The 17844-nt window shown below is 33.1% G+C and overlaps 1 long non-coding RNA gene across 1 annotated transcript; it reads right to left on the reverse strand.

Annotated features, from left to right (window-relative positions):
* Positions 1–11754: 11754 nt before the first annotated feature.
* LOC127725622 (uncharacterized) lies at positions 11755–17105 on the reverse strand. Its single transcript, XR_007993044.1, has 3 exons — positions 16613–17105; positions 14697–15178; positions 11755–12319 (listed from the first exon to the last, which is right to left on the reverse strand). It is a non-coding gene; the product is annotated as an uncharacterized LOC127725622 (long non-coding RNA).
* Positions 17106–17844: the final 739 nt, after the last annotated feature.

Genomic DNA, 17844 nt, shown 5'->3' on the forward strand with positions numbered 1-17844 from the left:
AAGATCAAGTACAAATTTTTTGTTTCCGTTTTCTAACTTAGTTTGCCTCAACCAAATGTTATGAAACTTATACACAATGCTTATTACTTCATAGTACAGATTAAGTACGAAATTTGTTGGCGACACTTTTACTATTCTTGAGTTATGTCCCTTTATAAACATAAAAATTGTTGAATTTTTTAGTTTGTCTCAACCAAATGTTATAAAACTTATACACAACCGTTCTAAAGTTATGCGTGTTTACAAATAGAAAAATTGCTGAATTTTTAGTTTCTGATCAAATTTGGGTAGCGTCACTTTTACCGTTCTTCAGTTATGTCCCTTTATTACTATATGATATGCAAGCGGGGGCATCATCTGTGTCCACATGTGGACACTATCCACATTTTTTCAGGAGTTATGGGACTTTGGCTATTTTAAAAGTATTGTGACAACAGCACCTTTTGAACACAACTCCTTAGACGTTTAACAGAAAGCTCTCAGACTTGGTATGATTGTTTTTCATCATGTGTAATTGGCCATACTGTACTGCCATTTTGAATCCACCAATTTTGCAGGAGTTATGAGGCGTTGGACTATATTTTAAAGTACTGTGGACACCTTGTGAACACAACTCCTCTGAGACCATTTGACATAAACTCTTATACTTGGTCACTATTACTTTTGTTTGCCATAATGTATATGTGTGTATTTGACCATATTGTACCATTTACAGCATTATTTGAATGATGTTTGCTTGTCTGGCACATTGGTTTGAAGGACTGTGTGTGAGTTTATACTGTATGAATTAACATGGGACACCAATTTTTTTTGTTGCAAAATAGAATCAGACATCACCTTTTCTTCACTTACATAACCATGGGACTTCAAGTTTTTTTATAGTTCATAGTTTTTTGCACTGGTCCCATGCCTTGAGAAATTTTGACCAGTACCTTATTTTGATTCGACCATTTTCACAGGAGTTATGGGACTATTTGCTACGGCGGGGGCATTAAGTTTTACCCTTGTCTGTCCGTACGTCCTGAAATTGGTTACTGTTCTCTAACTTTAGTTTGCCTAAACCAAATGTTATGAAACTTATACACAATACTTATTACCACAAAACACAGATCAAGTTCGAATTTTGGTGGCGTCACTTTTACCATTCTTGAGTTATGCCCTTTACAAAAGAGAAAAATTGCTGAATTTTTTGTTTCCATCCTCTAACTTAAGTTTGCCTCAACCAAATGCTATGAAACTCATACACAATGCTTATTACCACAAAACGCAGATCAAATACGAAATTGGGTAGCGTCTACTTTACTGTTTTTGAGTTATGTCCCTTTATAAGGTTATATGCAAGCGGGGCATCATAAGACACATTACCCATTTATTTAGAGTATTGAAATAGAAGTCACCATATGAATGCATCTCGTCTGAAACCATTTGATAGAAAACTCTGATACTTGCCATCATGTGTGAAATTAATTACATTATACCGTCATTTTTATTTGACCATTTTCATGGGAGTTATGGATCTTTTACCATATTTTAACTTTCATACCACAATGACACATTGTGACACACGTGACACAATTTAATTCCTCATTTATACAGCACTGGAGACATTTCGCTATGACGTAGCATCTTGTTATAATTCATTGGGTACCAATAGTTGGGGCTTTCTTGTGTTTAGGTAAACAACAAATTTAGATATTCAATGAAGTATAAATTTTTATGAATGGTCGCCCATGAGCAAAACCCATACTCTATAGCCAGCTATAAAAGGCTCCAACATGACAAAATGTGAACTAATGAAACGGAAAAAAAAACAACAGCTTATTTATGACAAAACAAAAAACAAAAAAAACCAAATATAACAGACAGTAACCAAAGACAACCACTGAATAACAGGCTTCTGAATACAATACAATACAATACAATGAAAGTCCCAACTATGTATTGGCCTCCGAAGCTACACAAAACACCTTACAAATATAGATTCATTTCGTCTTCAAGCCATTGTTCCACTACTAAATTGTCTATTCTTCTTACCAGTACACTTGGTACAATCAAAAACCTGATAATAAATTGTTCAAATAAGGCCTTCGAAAATAGTGGAATTAATTACTTTTGGAGTGTCAAGAACTCGTTGGAAGTACTTGATAAATTACATGTATATATTGGGGATTTTGAATCTGTTCAAAGTTTTGATTTTTCTACCCTATATACCACATTGCCTCACATTCTCATTAAGAAAAAATTCACACACCTAATTAAATGGGCATTTAAAAAGTCAGAATGTGAATATATATGTTCAAACTCTTTTAGGTCATTTTTTAGTAGCAATAAACAAAAAAACTATGTCAATTGGACATGCTTTGATACTATATATGCCCTTGAATTTTTACTAGATAACATTTTTGTTCGCTTTGGAGATTCCGTATATCGTCAGGTTATCGGAATTCCAATGGGGACTAACTGTGCACCACTTATTGCGGACCTTTTTTTGTATTGCTATGAGTTACAATTTATGACAAAAATCAGCAAAGACCCATCGAAACAACATCTGATACACAAATTTAATAATACTTTTAGATATTTGGATGATATTTTGGCTCTCAAAAATGACGACTTAAGTATGTATACTAAAGAAATTTATCCTGTTGAACTTACTTTAAATAAAGCTAATACTAACAATGACCACTGCCCTTTCCTCGATCTTGATATCTATATCATTAATGGAAAGCTTAATACTAAAATATATGATAAAAGAGATGATTTTTCATTTCCTATCGTTAATTATCCATTTTTAGATGGTGACGTTCCCTTGTCACCATCTTACGGTGTTTATATATCTCAACTTGTACGATTCGCTCGTGTATGTAACAATGTTTTAGATTTTAACGAGAGAAATTTATGTATTACTGAAAAATTATTACACCAGGGTTTTCGATATCACAAACTAGTCAAAACATTTACTAAATTTTATCATCGGTATAAGGACATCATTCGTAAATATAGCTCAACATGCAGACTTCTCATACGTTCAGGTATTTCACATCCAATTTTTTATGGAAATATTCTTTATAAAGCACAAAAATGTCAGTATTCACCTCTGAAGCTAACAAAACCTTTAAATAGACTTATTAAGAAGGGATATAGTTACGATACTGTTGTCAGGTCATTAAAGATTGCATATTTTGGCGTTAATATTGATTTACTTATAGGGTCTTTGCATCGGCACTAAACACATTTATTTAAAAACCAGTTGTTGGCATGACACGGGTTATGTTCTTCTCATATATGTTATGATGGTATGATACTAAACCCCTAACGGGAAGGATTGTGCCTGATATTCATATGATGAAGACATAATCTTTCAATCAGTTAAATTGAAGTCTGGAGCTGGCATGTCAGTTAACTGCTAGTAGTCTGTTGTTATTTATGTATTATTGTCATTTTGTTTATTTTCTTTGGTTACATCTTCTGACATCAGACTCGGACTTCTCTTGAACTGAATTTTAATGTGCGTATTGTTATGCGTTTACTTTTCTACATTGGCTAGAGGTATAGGGGGAGGGTTGAGATCTCATAAACATGTTTAACCCCGCCGCATTTTTGCGCCTGTCCCAAGTCAGGAGCCTCTAGCCTTTGTTAGTCTTGTATTATTTTTAATTTTATTTTCTTGTGTACAATTTGGAGTTTAGTATGGCGTTCATTATCACTGAACTAGTATATATATTTGTTTAGGGGCCAGCTGAAGGACGCCTCCGGGTGCGGGAATTTCTCGCTGCATTGAAGACCTGTTAGTGACCTTCTGCTGTTGTCTGTTCTATGGTCGGGTTGTTGTCTCTTTGACACATTCCCCATTTCCATTCTCAATTTTATTCTGACATGTAATAGGCATATACAAATGTGGCAGGCCAAAACATGTATGTGAATGCTCAACCCTCCCCTAACCTGGGACAATGGCGTAATAGTACAACATAAGAAAAACTGTAAAAATCAGATGGAAATGTCTAGTCTCATTAGATCAGTGCCAAGCACAAAAAACAACTACATTTACTGAAAGCTAACAACTAATAAATAAATCATGTTCTCAGACTAAGTCTGTTCCTCAGATACTTTAAGCAGTGGGTTAACTGTATTTGGATTATGGAATTATTGTAAGGTGTGCATGTCCGTCTGGCAGGGTTTATCTGTCCTTGAGCTCATTTACATGGATCATTAGTAATGTTAAGATTATGTGATACATTTTTTGTACTTGTAGTAAAACCTTTATCTTGAAGATTTCAACATAAAATTAATCATGATTAGTAAAGCAGGCAAGACATTTCAACATTCTTGTATTTTTTAGTATATAGATTTATGTTTTGCTTGAATGTATTCCCAAATTATTGATTTTATGCCCCTGCCACAGCGGAGGGATCATTAAGTGTTACCCTTGTCCTTCCATCCCTATGTACGTCCTAAAATTGGTTTCTGTTCACTAACTTAGTTTGCCTCAACCAAATGTTATGAAACTTATACAAAATGCTTATTACCACAAAACACAGATCAAGTTTGAATTTGGGTGGCATCACTTTTACTGTTCTGGAGTTATGCCCCTTAACAATTTTATATGCAAGTGGGGGCATCATCTGTGTGCCATGAACACATTCTCCATTTACTTTTTCAATTGGATACATCTGGTTGATTCTACTGTATTCATTTTTTTGAAAAAAAATTCTGAGCAATACCTTCTTTTTGAGATGTTGGTTTTTGTCTGATCTCTTCAGACATGTTTCTGAGTAAGAGTTAGCTTCTCAATCTCATAATTAATTGAAATTTAGAGGGTTAACACCATTTATTCTATAATTATCCTTGTTAGTATAATTGGTTAGTACAACTGTCTCACGACAGGGGATCGGGGTTCAAGTCCTCGACAAGGACCACAGAAAAATGGTGTTAACTTACTCTTTAAAATTTATTTATATATGAAAGGTTGTAATTTTAGGATTTGTTATTTGGAAAAAATAGGTTTTGTTGGTTAAATGAAATTTTCATCATTATGATGATTCTATTTTAATCTTGCTAAGATATCATTCTAGCAGTTTTTGTATCTCCTGCTACTTGTGATAGATCAATGATATTTTGTATGAAGTTGCAATACTATCAGTACATATCAGTTTGACAACTATTTCGACTCCTTGCCCCCGTAGGTCATGGTCCAGTGGCTTTCAATTAATTACCAATTTTCAATGTTAGGTTTTCTGCTCAAGTTAGTTTGATAGGAACTATTTACAATAGACAACTATATTCTCTATAAAGTTATATTACTGTCTGTAAATCTCAGTTTGTTGACCATTTCGAGGCCCTGCCAACTAGTTCATGGTCCAGCGACTTTGAATAAATTAGCAATGTTGCTGTCGATCAGATTGTCTTTTTCTAAATTTTATGCCGACAGACGAGACATATCTCTGTGTCAACAGTTTATTTTTTTGCTTGGACTATAACAATACTAATTGCGTATAGAAGATTATCTGCTTAAATGGGAGATAACTCATCTTTATAATATGAGCTGCTTCAGATAGAAATCGACCTTATATGCAATTGAATCTTAATCCATCTGTTTACCTATTTCAGGTTGAAAAAAACCTCTATGCAAAGTCAGTAACTGTTTTAAAATTGAGTTGACATAAGGACCCTGCGAAACGGACCAAAACTCATCTTCGTATTTGAAAGTTCCAAAATCAATCAAAGTCTTATTTATGTACATTTATACATGTACTTGCATAAGGTCACTTTCTATCCAATGCTGCTCATATCATAGTGCATACCAATTGTAAGTATTATACATGTAGCTCTTCCTTAACATCATTCAAGAAGAAAGTTAGGAAAGATTCTTTTTAAACTTTAAATAATTGCAATTAAATCAATATTTACTTTAAATAATGCTTAGTAATGTACATGTTTTTCCTTAACTTACTGCAAAATTAAAATGAAATGTATGCAAGAACTTGCACTTGAACATTGGAAGATTTCTATTAAAATCATTTTTAATCAGCGTAAAATTTTTAAATATTATTTTGTAATAATTTAATTTTGGATGTAACAGTGCGTCTTCTGATTGGCTGAAATATTTTGCCTATCAGCTCATAGACATAATTTTGTCATTTGGACGTGACGTCATTAATGTTTTTTTCATGATTTACTTCTTAAAAATGGAATTTAGAATTAAATGATAAGGAATGACTGTAATATTTATTCTGTCTATTCAAAATAACCTCAAAAATGTGGTGCACACTTTTAAATAACACGGTACACGTGTTATACAGTCTGCACCACATTTTTGATGTTATTTCTTCATAGACAGAAAAAATATTACAGTCATTCCTTAAATAATTAACAAATAAAGTTGATAAATTAAAGATTATTCTTAAAAAATTCTGGTGCAGAGTTTGTTTAACAAATATAAGTTTGTATGTTTCGGGGTTTGGTGTGGCGTCTGTTTTCGCTGAACTAGTACACATTTTTGTTTAGGGGCCAGCTGAAGCCCGCCTCTGGCTGCAGGATTTTCTCGCTGTGTTGAAGACCCATTGGTGGCCTTGGGCTGTTTTTTGCTCTTTGGTCTGGTTGTTGTCACTTTGACACATTCCCCATTTCCATTCTCAATTTTATTGCATATGATTTTGATCGCAATTTTACTCTTGAAATTGCAGGCACTCAGTGCTTTGGTGAGGAACAAAACAATAGTCATATTTACTGTTATATTTGTACTTCAAATGAAGCTTAGATAAAAAGATGTCTTCTTATCACAAGAAATGTTGCGCTAGCAGACATTTTCAGATTTTTTTAGATTTGGGATTTCACTTATTCATCAATTCTAAATTGGAGAACAACCTTATAGAATTATGATATTTTCCTTATTTGTCGTAAAAATTTTGCATTTACAATGTATATCCATACGCACCATTACATTCTCTTCTGTATAAAATATCATATTTTCCTGTTCCAACATAAATGAATAGATGTACAAACAAATTGTAAGGAGGAATTAATCAAACAAATAACCAACATTTATGATAACAGGTAGTGCTATAACTGCTATTCTTCAAACACAATTCTCTTAAACAAATAATTTTTCAGTCAGCTTAAAAAAATATACCAAAGTTATTCAATGCTTAATTAGTCCCCTACTGACGAAGTCGAAGGGGACTTTAGGTTTGCACTCCGTCCGTCTGTCTGTCTGTCCATCTGTCAGTCCGGCAAATCAGTTTTCCAGATTTTTTTTCTTCGTGCTTGAAGATATTGATTTGATATTTGGTTTATTGATTTATCATGACAAGTTACAGGTCAAGTTCAATTTTCACGATTTTAGCTTTTCTCTTTGTTCAGTTAAAGCCCTTTCCCTAGAATTAAATTTTTGATGAAATACTTATTAATTAGTAGATTTCTGTTCAAAGGGAAATAACTCATTTTTTAAAAGACTTTTAAAAGACAAAATGACATTTTGGATTTTTTACCTTTTCTTTGGTAAATTGTTTGAAGAATTTAGTGGTAGGTTTGTTTGTCATTCTTGAAGATATTGATTTGATAATTAGGATATAGTTTTATCATGACAAGTTACAGATCAAGTTGGAATTTTGTTCCAGTCTGATAATTTTGTGCAGAGTTATGGTCTTTGGACATAGAAAATTCACTTAAATAATCAGTTTTCAACAGTTTTTTTCGTCATGCTTGAAGATTTTGACTTGATATTTTTATGTAGTTTACACCATGACAAGTTATAGATCAAGTTAGAATTTCGTTCCATTACAATGAATTTGTAACCGGTAGGGTACTATGTATTGCCATGCAATACTCACAGAATGTTTGTTTTTCTTACAAAAAGAAAGCAGAAAAATTTATGTACTGGGAGAAGTCTTGAATAATATAATTTTCACAGTGATCTTAAGTGGTATTTCTTTACTTACCAATATGTTCTTTTTTCAGGTATTGACATTTTGATGCAGTTTTCCACAATGACATGCTTGCAGTAGATTTTTATTCCTTATCTGTCTATTTCTTAATTTTTTCATCAGCCATAACCATGCAGTATGTTGCAGGCAGGGATGGGGTAATCGTAATCTGTAATCGTAATCGATTGTAATTGATTACATTTTTTCCAGTAATCGACAGTAATCTGTAATCGAAGACATTTTCGATTACAAGTAATCGTAATTTAATCGATTACAGCAAAAATTATGATGTAATCATCGATTACTTTTTGATTACATTTCGATTACTTTAGTAAAATAGTTTGATGAAATATAACCTATTTTAAATGAAAATATGTAAGTATTCATCACTTTATAGTACAGATAAAATAGAATGTATTAAAAAGACTTCAGAGTTTATCAAATGCCTTATTTGTTTCTATTGTCTATAGCTGCATTATGATCAACCAGATCTCCTACCAAATTTTACTGTATATAATCAGCTTTGAAACAATTGACTTTACTGTCTTCAATGCTTGTCATATAATTTAAAGACCTTTTATTTTGAAATAAGAAAATAGATTAAAATAAGAAATGAGTCTTGTGTTAAGTTCTGTACTACATTAACATTGAAGCTCAGTTTTCAATAAGAATTGGAATTTTAGCTAGAATAGATAAACAGTTCGTTGATTCGTCATAATATTATGATATAAAAAATTAGAAAGTTCACAAAATCCTTTTGACAATGTACCAATGACTATGCATTGAAATTCTTGTTCAGAAATAGGTACATGTATCCCATTTTGACACTAAAAATATATATTGTTTATAATTTTGAATAGAGCATAAAAAATACTCAACTGACTTCTTGTCTTTACTAATCAGATGATCAAAGATTCTAATCAATGACATGCCAACTTTGTTTTGATTTCAATTATGTCTAATTAAGAGGAGATTTACATTATATTGCCCCAGGTTATAAAATATACCCTATTGGCAATTTTATAACCTGTAATTAGGGAGGCTATCCAAACAACCGGATTAATTCATGCATGTATTAATTATAAATATTATAAATTTACATCTTTAAAATTAGCTGAACTAGTTAATTATTCTACTTTTTGATATTTTTTTTCAGAGGAAACTTCTAACATTGTAATGAACTATATTCAAATATACCTGTTAAAAATGAGTAAATACAAAATACCTTACTTAAGTCAGTATGACAGCAAAAATTTGCAAAACATGGAGAAAATAACCTAAAATGTAAAGAATTGACCGAAGCCATGCTATGTCATTGCAAGAAATTTATCACCACTCACCCATGTTGAAAACCAAAATTTCAAGAATTTTTGAATTTTTCGGATCCTTAGTAAGAGCTTCCAGCTAGAAAACAACTGTTAACTTAACATTTAAAAACAATGCTTTAAATGCTGTTTTTATAAAGTTCTAAATTTCCACTATACATACGTTGAACAACATATTTATGTTTAACTTACTTTATTATTTTTTGGTTATATTGTAGCATGTAATTGACAGTAATCGAAAAGTAATGTAATTACTTTTGATAAAGTAATCGATTGCAATCGATTACATACAAAAATCAGAGTAATCGATTATTAATCGAATACACAAATATCCTTCAAGTAATCGATTATTAATCGATTACATTTGTCAGTAATCGTGCCCATCCCTGGTTGCAGGTGAAATTCAAACTAAGTTGCAAGCAATCTGATTAAAATATATATATATATATACAGATCCTGTGTCAATGCTTCACTTACAAGGATCTGACAACACTCTGTACTACTTTCTGTTCTGATAAATCAACCAATAAATTTTGGCCTCCAAACTTTTGAAAGTGTGTATCATTATGACAAAACCTGAGGACTTTGAAAGGTTGTTTAAACAGAAAGTAGAACGGAGCGTTTTCAAATCCTTGTAAGCGAAGCATGGACACAGGATCTGTATTTTCATAAGATTGAGATGCAAGGTTTTTATGTATTATGTTGCATTTCAAACAAATTTTTTTAAATGTTTATAGTTTTTTCAAACAATTTTGGGGGTTGTGGTTTAGCTGTTTTTGCAACCAGCTTTAATGAAGCCTTAGTGGTAATCAGTCTCAACCCAGATGTGTTTTATTTGTAGTCATTACTTAGACCCATTGATAATGAAACCCTTTCAAAACTGTACCTTAATAATCAAAGGGTAAAACAGACAATTTCTCAAAAATGTGGCATCTTGCTTCGGGCCTCCTTTTGAAAATCCTTGATCTAATACTCGGCTCTCAACTTTTGCAATGTTACCAAACAAATTATCTCTCTTGTCAAAATTGCACATACATCATGTATGTTTATTTGACAATGAAGTTGAGTAGCTGTTTTTCTCCAGTCAATTCAGCTTTCTTTCATTGCATTTAGTAACATCAGGGTTAACTACCTTACCCAATACAGGAAGGACAGACAAATAAAGGATGTATAGAATGTCATGGTTTCACATGAAATATATGCAAAATATTAAAATGAAAGAGCTCTCCTTGATTAGTAAAGTCAAATTGGTCAAATTCTACCTTCCAGACTTCTTCAGAGTATGCATCATAAAGTGCATTCATTGGTTACTTTGCAAACTTATCCCAGTTATTTCATTTTCTGAATGAATCTATAGAAGAAAGAAAAGAAGTTGATCTTCTTGAACAAAGAAACATAAATTGAAAAAATAAGAACACTAAAACAGTGAATCTCTTATATGAAAAGCCATTTCTGAATACAATACCGGTACTCTTTTGGTAAATGTTATCTCCTCAAATATACTGTGATCAGTGATTTGAAAAAAAACTTTAACAGAGCATTGACTGTGACATTAGATATAATTTCATTATTTTCACCTTTAAATAATGTCTGCAAAGAGCAGCAATTTGATGTAATCAGGAATACCATGTAACTTTTACTAAACAATAATTATATCAGGAAAAGCTATTAATTTTATCATACCCCTAAACTTAAACAAGAAACTCTAAAGAGCCTCACTGTGTTGCTTAACTTGGTCAATGTGCATCTTTAACAATGGACATTCTCCTACATTGTAGACTAGAAAATAATTCATGAAAAAAATCTTTTTTGTTGATATTGTATTACTGATAATTTTTCTGTTTACAGTTTCTCTCCGTCTCTTTTATTTTTTGCCAACATCATTTAAATGAGGTAAAAAATCGACAAAAAAGGTCAAAAACTCCTGTAAAGAGTCTAGTAAAATTTAATCATAATTTGACTTATTTGCAGATCTTGTCTTGCAATTTAAAGTTTCTATCTATTGTTATGCCCCCGCTGTAGCGGTGAGGGCATTAAGTTTTACCCTTGTCCGTCTGTACGTACGTATGTCCCAAAATTGGTTTCCGTTCTCTAACTTGAATTTGCCTCAACCAAATGTTATGAAACTTATACACAATGCTTATTACCATAAAACACATATCAAGTTTGAATTTTGGTGGCGTCACTTTAACCGTTCTAGAGTTATGCCCCTTTATAAATGGAATAAAATGCTCCGCTGGGCGCAGCTTGATACGACCGCAGAGGTCGAACCCTGAACAGTTGGGGCAAGTATGGACACAACATTCAAGCTTGATAAAGCACTGAATTTGGATTGTGATTAAATATTTGACACAGCATAGGTTTCTGACACAGAATGAATGTGGTCTAAGAACTTAAAAATTTTTAATTTACCTATTCAAACCATATCATTATTATTTGCTTTTATATATAAAAATCAGAAATAACCAATTTAAAATGGAAAATTTTAAAGAAAAAAAAGGAAAAAAGGAAAAAAAAATCCCTCTCCCAAATTTTTTGAACCCCCTTATGATTCATCACCCCCAAACTCAATCCCAGCCTTCCCTTTGTGGTATGGTACCTTGCAATACAATTTCAGAGAGATCCATACACTTGAACAAAAGTTATTGTCTGGAAACTAGAAAAATGCTTGTTTTTAGGCCCCTTTTTGGCCCCAAATTCCTAAACGTTTAGGGCAATTACCCCCAAACTCAAACCCAGTTTTCCCTTTGTGATATGGAACCTTGTAGTACAATTTCATAAAGATCCATACACTTACACACAAGTTATTGTCCTGAAACTAGAAAAATGCTTGTTTTTTGCCCCTAATTCCTAAAATTTTGGGGCAATTACCCCCTAAATCAATCCCAGCCTTCCTTTTATGGTATGGTACCTTGCAGTACAATTTCAGAGAGATCCATACTCTTGAACACAAGTTATTGTCTGGAAACTAGAAAAATGCTTATTTTTTGCCCCTTTTTTGCCCCTTATTCCTAAACTATTTTGGCAATTACCCCCAAACTCAATTCCAGCTTTTCCTTTGTGATATGGAACCTTGTAGTACAATTTCATAAAGATCCATACACTTACACACAATTTATTATCATGAAACTAGAAAAATGCTTGTTTTTTGCCCCTTTTTTGCCCCCTAATTCCTAAAATTTTGAGGCAATTACCCCAAAAATCAATCCCAGCATTCCCTTTGTGATATGGAACCTTGCGGTACAATGTCAGAGAGATCCATACACTAACACACAAGTTATGTCTGGAAGTTACAAAAATGCTTATTTTTGGCCCCTTTTTGGCCCCTAATTCCTTTACTGTTGGTACCATAACCCCCAAAATCAATCCCCACCTTCCTTTTGTGGTATTGAACCTTATGGTAAAATTTCATAGAGACCCATTCTCTTAAACTAAAGATAGAGTGTGAAAACCACAGATAAAGTATGAATTTTGGTGGTGTCATTTTAACCGTTCTAGAGTTATGCCCCTTTATAAATGGAAAAATTGCAAAATTTTTATTTTCTTCTAAATATCAAGTAATTTTTAAAATTGGAGTTATCTTCCTTTGTCCATGATTATAGTTGAATCAACTACAATCAATGCTATATACAATGCAATGTTTAACTTTGACTTCCACTGATAAAACACAGATCAAGTTGAATTTGGGTAGTGTCACTTTAACCATTATTGAGTTTTGCCCCTTTATAAATCGAAAGATTGCAAAATTTTTAGTTTCCATTCTGTAACTTAAGTTTGGCCCAACCAAACATTATGAAACCTATACACAATATTCATTACCACAAAACTAAGATCAAGTACAATTTTTTGTTTCCGTTTTCTAACTTTAGTTTGCCTCAACCAAATGTTATGAAACTTATACACAATGCTTATTACTACATAATACAGATTAAGTATGAAATTTAGTGAGAACACTTTTACCATTCTTGAGTTATGCCCCCTTATAAACATAATAAAATGCTCCGCAGGGCGCAGCTTGATACAACCGCAGAGGTCGAACCCTGAACAGTTGGGGCAAGTATGGACACAACATTCAAGCTTGATACAGCTTTGCATTTGGATTGTGATTAAATATTTGACACAGCATAGGTTTCTGACACAGAATGAATGTGGTCTAAGAACTTAAAAATTTTAAATTGGACATTCACCTATTATGGTTTAATATCCAAAATCTAAATACATGGTTAGATTCAGCATATCAAAGAACCCCAAGAATTCAATTTTTGATGAAATCAAACAAAGTTTAATTTTGGACCCTTTTTACCTCAATGTGGACAAAGTTGATAACGGGGCCCAAAAATAAAAAATCTAAGTACATGGTTAGATTCAGCATATCAAAGAACCCCATATATTCAATTTTTGTTGAAATCAAACAAAGTTTAATTTTGGACCCCGATTTGGACCAACTTGAAAACTGGGCCCATAATCAAAAATCTAAATACATGTTTAGATTCAGCATATCAAAGAACCCTAAGAATTCAATTTTTGTTAAAATCAAACTAAGTTTAATTTTGGACCCTTTGGACCTTAATGTAGACCAATTTGAAAACGGAACCAAAAATTAAGAATCTAAATTCACGGTTAGATTCGGCATATCAAAGAACCCCAATAATTCAATTTTTGATGAAATCAAACAAAGTTTAATTTTGGACCCTTTTGACCTCAATGTGGACCAATTTAAAAACGGGGCCCAAAATCCAAAAACTAAATAGACGGTTAGATTCAGCATATTAAAGAACCCCAAGAATTCAAGAATAAAACCCCATTGAAATTGGTCAAGAAATAAGCAATTTATACGAAGTATCTTCTTTTGCACAATACTGTGCAATTAAATATTTCTTGCTATTGCGCAATACTGTACAATTGACAATTTCTTGCTATTGCGCAATATTGTGCTATTGGATATTTCTTGCTATTGCGCAATACTGTGCAATTGAAGATTTCTTGCTATTGCACAATACTGTGCAATTGAAGATTTCTTGCTATTGTGCAATACTGTGCAATTGAAAATTTCTTGCTATTGCACAATACTTATTATATAATAATTTACACATCCTGTTTGGTGTGTATCTCCTACCATATCATTATTATTTGATTTTAAATATAAATCAGAAATAACCAACTTAAAATGGAAAATTTTAAAAGAAAAAAAAAGGAAAAAAAAAAAAATCCCCCCCCAAATTTTTTGAACCCCCTTATGATTCATCACCCCCAAACTCAATCCCAGCCTTCCCTTTGTGGTATGGTACCTTGCAGTACAATTTCAGAGAGATCCATAAACTTGAACACAAGTTATTGTCTGGAAACTAGAAAAAATGTGTTTTTTGGCCCCTTTTTGGCCCCAAATTCCTAAACGTTTAGGGCAATTACCCCCAAACTCAAACCCAGCTTTCCCTTTGTGATATGGAACCTTGTAGTACAATTTCAGAAAGATCCATACACTTACACACAAGTTATTGTCCTGAAACTAGAAAAATGCTTGTTTTTTGCCCTTTCTGGCCCCTAATTCCTAAAATATTGAGGCAATTACCCCCATCATCAATCCCAGCCTTCCCTTTGTGGTATGGTACCTTGCAGTACAATTTCAGAGAGATCCATACACTTGAACACAAGATATTGTCTGGAAACTAGAAAAATGCTTATTTTTGGCCCCTTTTTGGCCCCTTATTCCTAAACGTTTCTGCAATTACCCCCAAACTCAATTCCAGCTTTCCCTTTGTGATATGGAACCTTGTAGTACAATTTCAGAAAGATCCATACACTTACACACAAGTTATTGTCATGAAACTAGAAAAATGCTTGTTTTTTGCCCCTTTTTTGGCCCCTAATTCCTAAAATTTTGAGGCAATTACCCCCAAAATCAATCCCAGCATTCCTTTTGTGATATGGAACCTTTTGGTACAATGTCAGAGAGATCCATACACTTACACACAAGTTATGTCTGGAAATTACAAAAATGCTTATTTTTGGCCCCTTTTTGGCCCCTAATTCCTTTACTGTTGGTACCATAACCCCCAAAATCAATCCCAACCTTTCTTTTGTGGTATTGAACCTTGTGGTAAAATTTCATAGAGATCCATTCACTTAAACTAAAGTTAGAGTGCGAAAACCAATGTGTCTTCGGACGACGCCGGACAACGACGCCAGACGACGACGACGACGACGACGACGACGACGCCAACGTCATACCAATATACGACCACAAAATTTTTTTTGCGGTCGTATAAAAATTGCTGAATTTTTCGTTTCCGTTCTCTAACTTTAGTTTGTCTCAACCAAATGTTATAAAACTTATACACAACCGTTCTAGAGTTATGTGTGTTTACAAATAGAATAAAATGCTCCGCTGGGGCGCAGCTTGATACGACCGCAGATGTCGAACCCTGAACAGTTGGGGCAAGTATGGACACAACATTCAAGCTTGATACAGCACTGAATTTGGATTGTAATTAAATATTTGACACAGCATAGGTTTCTGACACAGAATGAAAGTGGTCTAAGAACTTAAAATTTTTTAATTTACCTATTCAAACCATATCATTATTATTTGCTTTTATATATAAATCAGAAATAACCAATTTAAAATGGAAAATTTGAAAGAAAAAAAATGAAAAAAAAATCCCCCCCAAACATTTTGAACCCCCTTATGATTCATCACCCCCAAACTCAATCCCAGCCTTCCCTTTGTGGTATGGTACCTTGCAGTACAATTTCAGAGAGATCCATACACTTGAACACAAGTTATTGTATGGAAACTAGAAAAATGCTTGTTTTTTGGCCCCAAATTCCTAAACGTTTAGGGCAATTACCCTCAAAATCAAACCCAGCTTTCCCTTTGTGATATGGAACCTTGCAGTACAATTTCATAAAGATCCATACACTTACACACAAGTTATTGACCTGAAACTAGAAAAAATGCTTGTTTTTTGCCCTTTTATGGCCCCTAATTACTAAATTTTTGAGGAAATTACCTCGAAAATCAATCCCAGCTTTCCCTTTGTGGTATGGTACCTTGCAGTACAATTTCAGAGAGATCTATACACTTGAACACAAGTTATTGTTTGGAAACTAGAAAAATGCTTATTTTTGGCCCCTTATTCCTAAACTTTTTGGGCAATTACCCCTAAACTCAATTCCAGCTTTCCCTTTGTAATATGGAACCTTGTAGTACGGAACCTTGTAGTACAATTTCATAAAGATCCATACACTTACACACAAGTTATTGTCATGAAACTAGCAAAATGCTTGTTTTTTGCCCCTAATTCCTAAAATTTGGAGGCAATTACCCCCAAAATCAATCCCAGCATTCCCTTTGTGATATGGAACCTTGTGGTACAATGTCAGAGAGATCCATACACTTACACACAAGTTATGTCTGGAAGTTACAAAAATGCTTATTTTTGGCTCCTTTTTGGTCCCTAATTCCTTAACTGTTGGTACCATAACCCCCAAAATCAATCCCCACCTTCCTTTTGTGGTATTGAACCTTATGGTAAAATTTCATTGAGATCCATTCACTTAAACTAAAGTTAGAGTGCGAAAACTAATGTGTCTTCGGACGACATCGACGCCAACGTCATACCAATATACGACCACAAAAATTTTTTTGCAGTCGTATAAAAATTGCTGAATTTTTAGTTTCTGTTCTCTACTTAAGTTAGCTTCAACCAAATGTTATGAGACTTACACACAATGCTTATTAGTACAAAACTCAGATCAAGTTCAAATTTGGGTAGCGTCACTTTTACCGTTCTTCAGTTATGTCCCTTTATAACTATATGCTATGCAAGCGGGGGCATCATCTGTGTCCACATGTGGACACTATCCAATTTATTTATTTTTTTTTTTTCAAGATAAATGGCAAAAACACAAAAAAATGGTAAAAATCTCATTGAAGAGCAATAACTTCATTAAGGGGTCGACTGAATATTTCAGCCATGCTGACTTCTTTGTAGATCTTGTCTTGCTATTCATTTTTGCTACTTAAAGTGTCCATCTATCTATTATAGATAATAGGCAAAAACGCAAAAATATAGTAGATGGACAATAACCCCAAAATGAGTCGACTGATAATTTCGACCATTCAACTTATTTGTAGATCTTGTCCTGCTAATCATTTTTCTGTTTTAGCTTTCAAGAAAATAGACAAAACTTGCATTTTAGTCCTATGTTCTATTTTTAGCCATGTCAGCCAACTTTACTTTGACCAATGAACCATGGAAATGAGGTCATGGTCAGAACATGTACATGTTACAATCATTCCTTACACCAAATATAGTTGACCTACTGCTACCTACTACTTATAGCATTTGAGTATAGGTATAAGCAGAATAACTTTACATTAAACCAATAAACCATGAAAATGAGATCAAGGTCAGAAGAACCTTGTCAGATGGACATGTACACCTTACAATTATTCTTTACACCAAATATAGTTAACCTACTGCTTATAATATCTGAGAAACAGACAATCAAGAAAACTTAACATTGACCAATGAACCATAATATTGAGGTCAGATGAACCCTGCCAGATGGACATGTATACCTTACAAACATTT

Source organism: Mytilus californianus, unplaced genomic scaffold (assembly GCF_021869535.1).
Source record: "Mytilus californianus isolate M0D057914Y unplaced genomic scaffold, xbMytCali1.0.p SCAF_15, whole genome shotgun sequence".
NCBI classification, from domain to species: domain Eukaryota; kingdom Metazoa; phylum Mollusca; class Bivalvia; order Mytilida; family Mytilidae; genus Mytilus; species Mytilus californianus.